The sequence below is a fragment of the Oncorhynchus gorbuscha genome, unplaced genomic scaffold (genome assembly GCF_021184085.1).
Source record: "Oncorhynchus gorbuscha isolate QuinsamMale2020 ecotype Even-year unplaced genomic scaffold, OgorEven_v1.0 Un_scaffold_499, whole genome shotgun sequence".
NCBI lineage: Eukaryota > Metazoa > Chordata > Actinopteri > Salmoniformes > Salmonidae > Oncorhynchus > Oncorhynchus gorbuscha.
Window position 1 is genome coordinate 436023 of NW_025745324.1, and position 9084 is coordinate 445106.

The 9084-nt window shown below is 44.4% G+C and overlaps 1 non-coding gene across 1 annotated transcript; it reads right to left on the reverse strand.

Moving 5' to 3' along the window:
• Positions 1-1368: 1368 nt before the first annotated feature.
• Positions 1369-1442, reverse strand: trnan-guu. Its single transcript has one exon. It is a non-coding gene; the product is annotated as a tRNA-Asn (tRNA).
• Positions 1443-9084: the final 7642 nt, after the last annotated feature.

Consider the following 9084-nt stretch of genomic DNA (forward strand, 5'->3'; position numbering starts at 1 on the left):
GCGCACCTATTTACAAGGTACATAAGATCATGGACATGCGTTCTCGGGGACGGGGTCACCAATACTTAGTGGATTGGGAGGGTTACGGTCCTGAGGAGAGGAGTTGGGTTCCGTCTCGGGACGTGCTGGACCGTTCACTCATTGATGATTTCCTCGATTGCCGCCAGGATTCCTCCTCGAGTGCGCCAGGAGGCGCTCGGTGAGTGGGGGGGGTACTGTCATGTTTTGTCATTGATTATCATGCCTTGTCCCTGTTCTTCTCCTTCTATTCGTTTCCCTCTGCTGGTCTTATTAGGTTCTTTCCCTCTTTCTATCCCTCTCTCTCCCCCTCCCTCTCTCACTCTCCCGCTCTCTCTTCTCTCTATCGTTCCGTTCCTGCTCCCAGCTGTTCCTATTCCCCTAATCAATCATTTAGTCTTCCCACACCTGTTCCCGATCCTTTTCCCTGATTAGAGTCCCTATTTCTCTCCTTGTTATTCGTTTCTGCCCTGTCGGTTCCTTGTCTAGAATTCACCGTGCTGTGTTTGTGTATCGCCCTGTCGTGTCGTGTTTTCCTCAGATGCTGCGTGGTGAGCAGGTGTCTGAGTCTGTTTGGTTCAAGTGCCTTCCCGAGGCAACCTGCTGTTCACCTGCTGTTCAAGATCGAGTCTCCAGTTTGTCCTCGTCATTTCGAGTGAAAATTGTGTTTTTTGATTGTATTTACTTTACTGGATTAAAGACTCTGTTTTCGCCAAGTCGCTTTTGGGTCCTCTTTCACCTGCATGACAGATATGTGTCCGATTTGATTCTCACATGAGAAATAGCGCTCCCATGCTCCTCCTAAGATGATAGTTCCTATTGGCATGACACCATGAGGAAGATAACATGAATGTGTTTACCATTATCATTACACCAGTATTCATTTTACTTCACCTCTATTTGTTAATGATAGCATCTTCCCATCTTAAGATCTCCTGGCGATGTTCTTATCAGGCGGTTGAATAACTTAACTCTAATGAGTTGAGTTTTTTGTTTTCCTGATGCTTTTTGATAACCTTGAAATGTTAATAATGTGGAAACTGATTTTGTATATAACGCCATGAATCGGAAGCACAGGGAAATGAAATTGAATGATTAATATTGCTATTACATGTCATTACTATGCTGTTACTATGGTATTACATCATGTATTACTATTCATTACTGTAAAACGGTTACCCTGACAAGTTCTGGCTCCCTCCAGATTGAGAGTGTAAATCAGTAACTATTGCTAATCTACCTAATGCAGGCAATACATTACACACAGTCACATGGCTCTGAAAACATGCCTGTTCATTACATTCCTAAAATAGTCTGCATACCAACGAGGGCACAATTAGAAAAGCTTTCCGTCCCTGGGTGGGCTCCAACCACCAACCTTTAGATTAACAGTCTAATGCGTTAGCCAATTGTGCCACAGAGACAGGCTGAGAGAGCATATAGGCACACAGCATAAATAAATGCTGTCCTTGGTGCTGAAACCACTCTCTGTTGCACTCTCACTCTAGCCTGAGCTTGGCAGCTGTTTCAGCCAGTCGCTGTTCCTCATTCCTGCTCCTAGAGAGCCACAGGGTTTTTTATTTACATTTTTACAGTGTGTATTTATGTGTTTGTGTTCAGGTATGCTTGCGTGTGAGCTGAATATTTGCATGTGTGCTGAATTATCCCTCTGATAGGATAATTACTGTAGATGACTCCCACACACACATAACCTTGAAAACACACACACACCAGACAGGAGGATGAGTCACACTTTCTGCCCTTTCATTGCTCTTTATATCACCACCCAGCTCTTAGTATAGCTGCTAACCTACCTACCTAGTGTGTGTGTGTGTCTGTGTCTTTGTGCATGCACACGTGTGTGTTTTCAGTGAACCTGTCCTTTGCATTTAGCGCAGCCCTTACCTGTAGGAAAGGTCAGAATGCTTAGCAGGATTATTTGTTTGCACCTTGAAGCATTTGGACTTGAAATAATTCACAGTCAATGGAAGTTACAGCACAAGGATATAGACTCTGACACTGTGGCATCACTCCAAGCCCTTTCTCCTGATAGAGACCTAGAGGTGTTTTTTAAAGAGACCTTAGTCTGCTAGATAAGAAAGGGTGGGATACAGGATAATAAACCAAAGCAAAGAAGCTGGACCCAGGTTATGATTCTTCCTGTCCCCTTGTCTGACTGCGGGGCAGAGCGAATGAGGGAGAATGGGAGAGAATGAAGGAAACTGAAGGAGCAGCAATATTAACTCAAATGGGAGTGTGACCAAGCTCAGTAAATGGAAAACTGTCTTTCATCATCACTAAAGTGTCCTCCCCACGACCCTGCGGCTGAAATTAACATGGCGGGGACTCCAAGGAAAATAGTTTCAATTTACTTCTAAGTGGAGTAGCATTGATTCTTGGTTTAACAGTAGGTCCTGGAGGCTCAGAGCACTCTTTCTCTCTCTTTTCCTCTCTTCGTCTTTTCCCTGACTTTATCTCGCTATCTCTCTCTCTTTCTCTGGTAGACTTGCAGGACATTCATGAGGAATTGCCCTTATGTTCGCAAATCGTATATAGCTTAATTAATTTATATTGGATTCATGTTGTTAATCAAACATGTTCAATTATTGAAACTGAATAGCTGGCATACAGTTTAATTTCCTGTGAAATCCTGTGTAAAATTGTCAAGTAAATATGTGTAACATGAATGGAACAGTCCATTTGTTTTTGATTATATCAGCTTACCTATCTAATGAACATACCTTTTTATTTTCAGGTTATTGGCAGTGTTTATCCCTATCATGTCTGACTGTCTGTAGCACCAGTATACTGTCTTTGCCTGCGTTTAGGTATTTCCTTCCTCCAGCACCTGTCCCTATGGTTGTGTGTGTTGTATGTAGCATGTTGCATGGAGCGTGACAGTGTTCCCCTGGGACCGGAGGTGAGAAGGTAACTGCCTCACACACACACACACACACACACACACACACACACACACACACACACACACACACACACACACACACACACACACACACACACACACACACACACACACACACACACACACACACACACACACACACACACACACACACACACACACACACACACACACACACACAAAATAGCCTCAGGCAAGTTCACAATCAACACACTAGCTGCCAGCTGGTTGATGGCAGGCAGGTTATGAAAGAGTTTAAAAAACGTGACCTCCACTGAACAAAAATATAAACACAACATGCAACAATTTCAATTTCAATTTTGAAATAAACTCATTAGGCCCTAATCTATGGATTTCACATGACTGGGAGTAAAGATATGCATTTGTGGGTCACATATGCCTTTAAAAAAAGTAGGGGCGTGGATCAGAAAACCAGTCACTATCTGGTGTGACCACGATTTGCCTCATGCACATCTCCTTCACATAGAGTTTATCAGGCTGTTGATTGTGCCCTGTGAAATGTTGTCCCACTCCTTTTCAATGGCTGTGCGAAGTTGCTAGAAATTGGCAGCAATTGGAACACGCTGTCATACACATTGATTCAGAGCCTCCCAAACATGCTCGATGGGTGACATGTCTGGTGAGAATGCAGACCAGAACATTTTCAGCTTTCAGGAATTGTGTACATATCCTTGCGACATGGGGCCGTGCATTATCATGCTGAAACATGAGGTGAAGGCGGCGGATGAATAATAATTCCACGTGACCTTGAGTCACAGTCATTTCCTGTTATGCACTCTGGACATGCATTGTTAGTACCCAACTTGCTAACTACCATCAGGTCCTAATGGTCTGGTACTCAGGGCTCTATTGTTCCTCCATCAGGTCCTAATGGTCTGGTACTTAGGGTTCTGTTGTTCCTCCATCAGGTCCTAATGGTCTGGTACTCAGGGTTCTGTTGTAATTTCCGGTCACAACTTGCAGGCTTGTTTTCGAGTTGCTGTGCGTTTTGTTGCCAACCTATTTTGCTACCTGACAACTTTACGGTTTTCACTTTTTAGTTACCGTTCATATATTTATATATTTTTTCCTCAACTTTTTCACTCCGGACGCTTTATCTGGACACGATTCGTCAGGACCTCCAACAGCCGAAGCTAAGTAGTAACCTTAACATGATGCCTACTATTTGTAGTCGCTGTACTCGCCTTACGGCGAGGATAGCTGTGCTACAAGCCCAGCTTCAGACGCAATCGTTAGGCAAGGGTAATTTCAGTGTAGGAAAGGATGAAACCGCGTCTGTGCCACCAGTAAGTACAGATAGTAGTATAAATCCCCTGGCACAGTCCCTGCAGCCAGACAACTTTCTCACGGTTTCTGGAAGGAAATGCTGTAGGAAAGCTCAACCGGTGTCGCTCATTCAGCCGACAGAAACTTTCAACCGGTTTTCCCCATTAAGTAGCGGGTAGGAGTCAGAGGCCGAGTCTTCTCTGGTCTCTACTCCTCCCGTTACGGGGTCTGAGACGCCGAAGCTTCCCCCCATTAGCTCTGACAAATTGAAAACTCTAGTCATTGGCAACTTCATTACCCGCAGTATTAGACTTAAAACGAGTCATCCAGCGATCATACACTGTTTACATTTACATTTACATTTAAGTCATTTAGCAGACGCTCTTATCCAGAGCGCCAGGGGGCAGGGCTACCGACGTTAAGGCTAATCTGAAGATGGTGCTGGCTAAGGCTAAAACTGGCGAGTGTAGAGAGTATAGAAATATTGTTATCCACGTCGGCACCAACGATGTTAGGATGAAACAGTCAGAGATCACCAAGCGCAACATAGCTTCTGCGTGCATATCAGCTAGAAAGATGTGTCGGCATCGAGTAATTGTCTCTGGCCCCCTCCCAGTTAGGGGGAGTGATGAGCTCTACAGCAGAGTCTCACAACTCAATCGCTGGTTGAAAACTGTTTTCTGCCCCTCCCAAAAGATAGAATTTGTAGATAATTGGCCCTCTTTCTGGGACTCACCCACAAACAGGACCAAGCCTGGCCTGCTGAGGAGTGACGGACTCCATCCTAGCTGGAGGGGTGCTCTCATCTTATCTACCAACATAGACAGGGCTCTAACTCCTCTAGCTCCACAATTAAATAGGGTGCAGGCCAGGCAGCAGGCTGTTAGCCAGCTGCCTGCACAGTCAGTGTAGTCAGCTCAGCTATCACCATTGAGACCGTGTCTGTGCCTCGACCTAGGTTGGGCAAAACTAAACATGGCGGTGTTCGCCTTAGCAATCTCACTAGGATAAAGACCACCTCCATTCCCGTCATTACTGAAAGAGATCATGATACCTCACATCTCAAAATAGGGCTACTTAATGTTAGATCCCTTACTTCAAAGGCAATTATAGTAAATTAACTAATCACTGATCATAATCTTGATGTGATTGGCCTGACTGAAACATGGCTTAAGCCTGATGAATTTACTGTTTTAAATGAGGCCTCACCTCCTGGCTACACTAGTGACCATATCCCCCGTGCATGCCGCAAAGGCGGAGGTGTTGTTAACATTTACGATAGCAAATTTCAATTTACAAAAAAAAATGACGTTTTCGTCTTTTGAGCTTCTAGTCATGAAATCTATGCAGCCTACTCAATCACTTTTTATAGCTACTGTTTACAGGCCTCCTTGGGCATATACAGCATTTCTCACTGAATTCCCTGAATTCCTATCGGACCATGTAGTCATAGAAGATAATATTCTAATCTTTGGTGACTTTAATATTCACATGGAAAAGTCCACAGACCCACTCTAAAAGGCTTTCGGAGCCATCATCGACTCAGTGGGTTTTGTCCAACATGTCTCTGGACCCACTCACTGTCACAGTCATAAGGCTGGACCTAGTTTTGTCCCATGGAATAAATGTTGTGGATCTTAATGTTTTTCCTCATAATCCTGGACTATCGGACCACCATTTTATTACGTTTGCAATTGCAACAAATAATCTGCTCAGACCCCAACCAAGGACCATCAAAAGTCGTGCTATAAATTCACAGACAACACAAAGATTCCTTGATGCCCTTCCAGACTCACTCTGCCTACCCAAGGACGCCAGAGGACAAAAATCAGTTAACCACCTAACTGAGGATCTCAATTTAATCTTGCGCAATACCCTAGATGCAGTTGCACCCCTAAAAACTAAAAACATTTCTCATAAGAAACTAGCTCCCTGGTACACAGAAAATACCCGAGCTCTGAAGCAAGCTTCCAGAAAATTGGAACGGAAATGGCGCCACACCAAACTGGAAGTCTTCCGACTAGCTTGGAAAGACGGTACCATGCAGTACCGAAGAGCCCTTACTGCTGCTCGATCATCCTATTTTTCTAATTTAATTGAGGAAAATAAGAACAATCCGAAATTCCTTTTTGATACTGTCGCAAAGCTAACTAAAAAGCAGCATTCCCCAAGAGAGGATGACTTTCACTTTAGCAGTGATAAATTCATGAACTTCTTTGAGGAAAAGATTATGATTATTAGAAAGCAAATTACGGACTCCTCTTTAGACCTGCGTATTCCTCCAAACCTCAGTTGTCCTGAGTCTGCACATCTCTACCAGGACATAGGATCAAGAGAGACACTCAAGTGTTTTAGTACTATATCTCTTGACACAATGATGAAAATAATCATGGCCTCTAAACCTTCAAGCTGCATACTGGACCCTATTCCAACTAAACTACTGAAAGAGCTGCTTCCTGTGCTTGGCCCTCCTATGTTGAACATAATAAATGGCTCTCTATCCACTGGATGTGTACCAAACTCACTAAAAGTGGCAGTAATAAAGCCTCTCTTGAAAAAGCCAAACCTTGACCCAGAAAATATAAAAAAACTATCAGCCTATATCGAATCTTCCATTCCTCTCAAAATTTTTAGAGAAGGCTGTTGCGCAGCAACTCACTGCTTTCCTGAAGACAAACAATGTATACGAAATGTTTCAGTCTGGTTTTAGACCCCATCATAGCAGTGAGACGGCACTTGTGAAGGTGGTAAATTAAATTTTAATGGCATCGGACCGAAGCTCTGCATCTGTCCTCGTGCTCCTAGACCTTAGTGCTGCTTTTGATACCATCGATCACCACATTCTTTTGGAGAGATTGGAAACCCAAATTGGTCTACACGGACATGTTCTGGCCTGGTTTAGATCTTATCTGTCGGAAAGATATCAGTTTGTCTCTGTGAATGGTTTGTCCTCTGACAAATCAACTGTAAATTTCGGTGTTCCTCAAGGTTCCGTTTTAGGACCACTGTTGTTTTCACTATACATTTTACCTCATGGGGATGTTATTCGAAAACATAATGTTAACTTTCACTGCTATGCAGATGACACACAGCTGTACATTTCAATGAAACATGGTGAAGCCCCAAAATTGCCCTCGCAAGAAGCATGTGTTTCAGACATAAGGAAGTGGATGGCTGCAAACTTTCTACTATTAAACTCGGACAAAACAGAGATGATTGTTCTAGGTCCCATGAAACATAGAGATCTTCTGTTGAATCTGACAATTAATCTTAATGGTTGTACAGTCGTCTCAAATAAAACTGTGAAGGACCTCGGCATTACTCTGGACCCTGATCTCTCTTTTGAAGAACATATCAAGATCATTTCGAGGACAGCTTTTTTCCATCTACGTAATATTGCAAAAATCAGAAACTTTCTGTCCAAAAATGATGCAGAAAAATTAATCCATGCTTTTGTCACTTCTAGGTTAGACTACTGCAATGCTCTACTTTCCGGCTACCCGGATAAAGCACTAAATAAACTTCAGTTAGTGCTAAATACGGCTGCTAGAATCCTGACTAGAACCAAAAGATTTGATCATATTACTCCAGTGCTAGCCTCTCTACACTGGCTTCCTGTCAAAGCAAGGGCTGATTTTAAGGTTTTACTGCTAACCTACAAAGCATTACATGGGCTTGCTCCTACCTATCTCTCTGATTTGGTCCTGCCGTACATACCTACACATAAGCTATGGTCACAAGACGTAGGCCTCCTAATTATCCCTAGAATTTCTAAGCAAACAGCTGGAGGCAGGGCTTTCTCCTATAGAGCTCCATTTTTATGGAACGGTCTGCCTACCCATGTCAGAGAAGCAAACTCGGTCTCAACCTTTAAGTAATAATAATAATAATAATAATAATAATAAAATATAAGTCTTTACTGAAGACTCATCTCTTCAGTGGGTCATATGATTGAGTGTAGTCTGGCCCAGGAGTGGGAAGGTGAACGGAAAGGCTCTGGAGCAACGAACCGCCCTTGCTGTCTCTGCCTGGCCGGTTCCCCTCTTTCCACTGGGATTCTCTGCCTCTAACCCTATTACAGGGGCTGAGTCACTGGCTTACTGGGGCTCTCTCATGCCGTCCCTGCAGGGGGTGCGTCACCTGAGTGGGTTGATTCACTGTTGTGGTCATCCTGTCTGGGTTAGCGCCCCCCCACCCCCACTTGGGCTGTGCCGTGGCGGAGATCTTTGTGGGCTATACTCAGCCTTGTCTCAGGATGGTAAGTTGGTGGTTGAAGATATCCCTCTAGTGGTGTGGGGGCTGTGCTTTGGCAAAGTGGGTGGGGTTATATCCTTCCTGTTTGGCCCTGTCCGGGGGTGTCCTCAGATGGGGCCACAGTGTCTCCTGTCCCCTCCTGTCTCAGCCTCCAGTATTTATGCTGCAGTAGTTTGTGTCGGGGGGCTAGGGTCAGTTTGTTATATCTGGAGTACTTCTCCTGTCCTATTCGGTGTCCTGTGTGAATCTAAGTGTGCGTTCTCTAATTCTCTCCTTCTTTCTTTCTCTCTCTCGGAGGACCTGAGCCCTAGGACCATGCCCCAGGACTACCTGACATGATGACTCATTGCTGTCCCCAGTCCACCTGGCCATGCTGCTGCTCCAGTTTCAACTGACCTGAGCCCTAGGACCATGCCCCAGGACTACCTGACATGATGACTCCTTGCTGTCCCCAGTCCACCTGGCCATGCTGCTGCTCCAGTTTCAACTGTTCTGCCTTACTATTATTCGACCATGCTGGTCATTTATGAACATTTGAACATCTTGGCCATGTTCTGTTATAATCTCCACCCGGCACAGCCAGAAGAGGACGGGCCACCCCA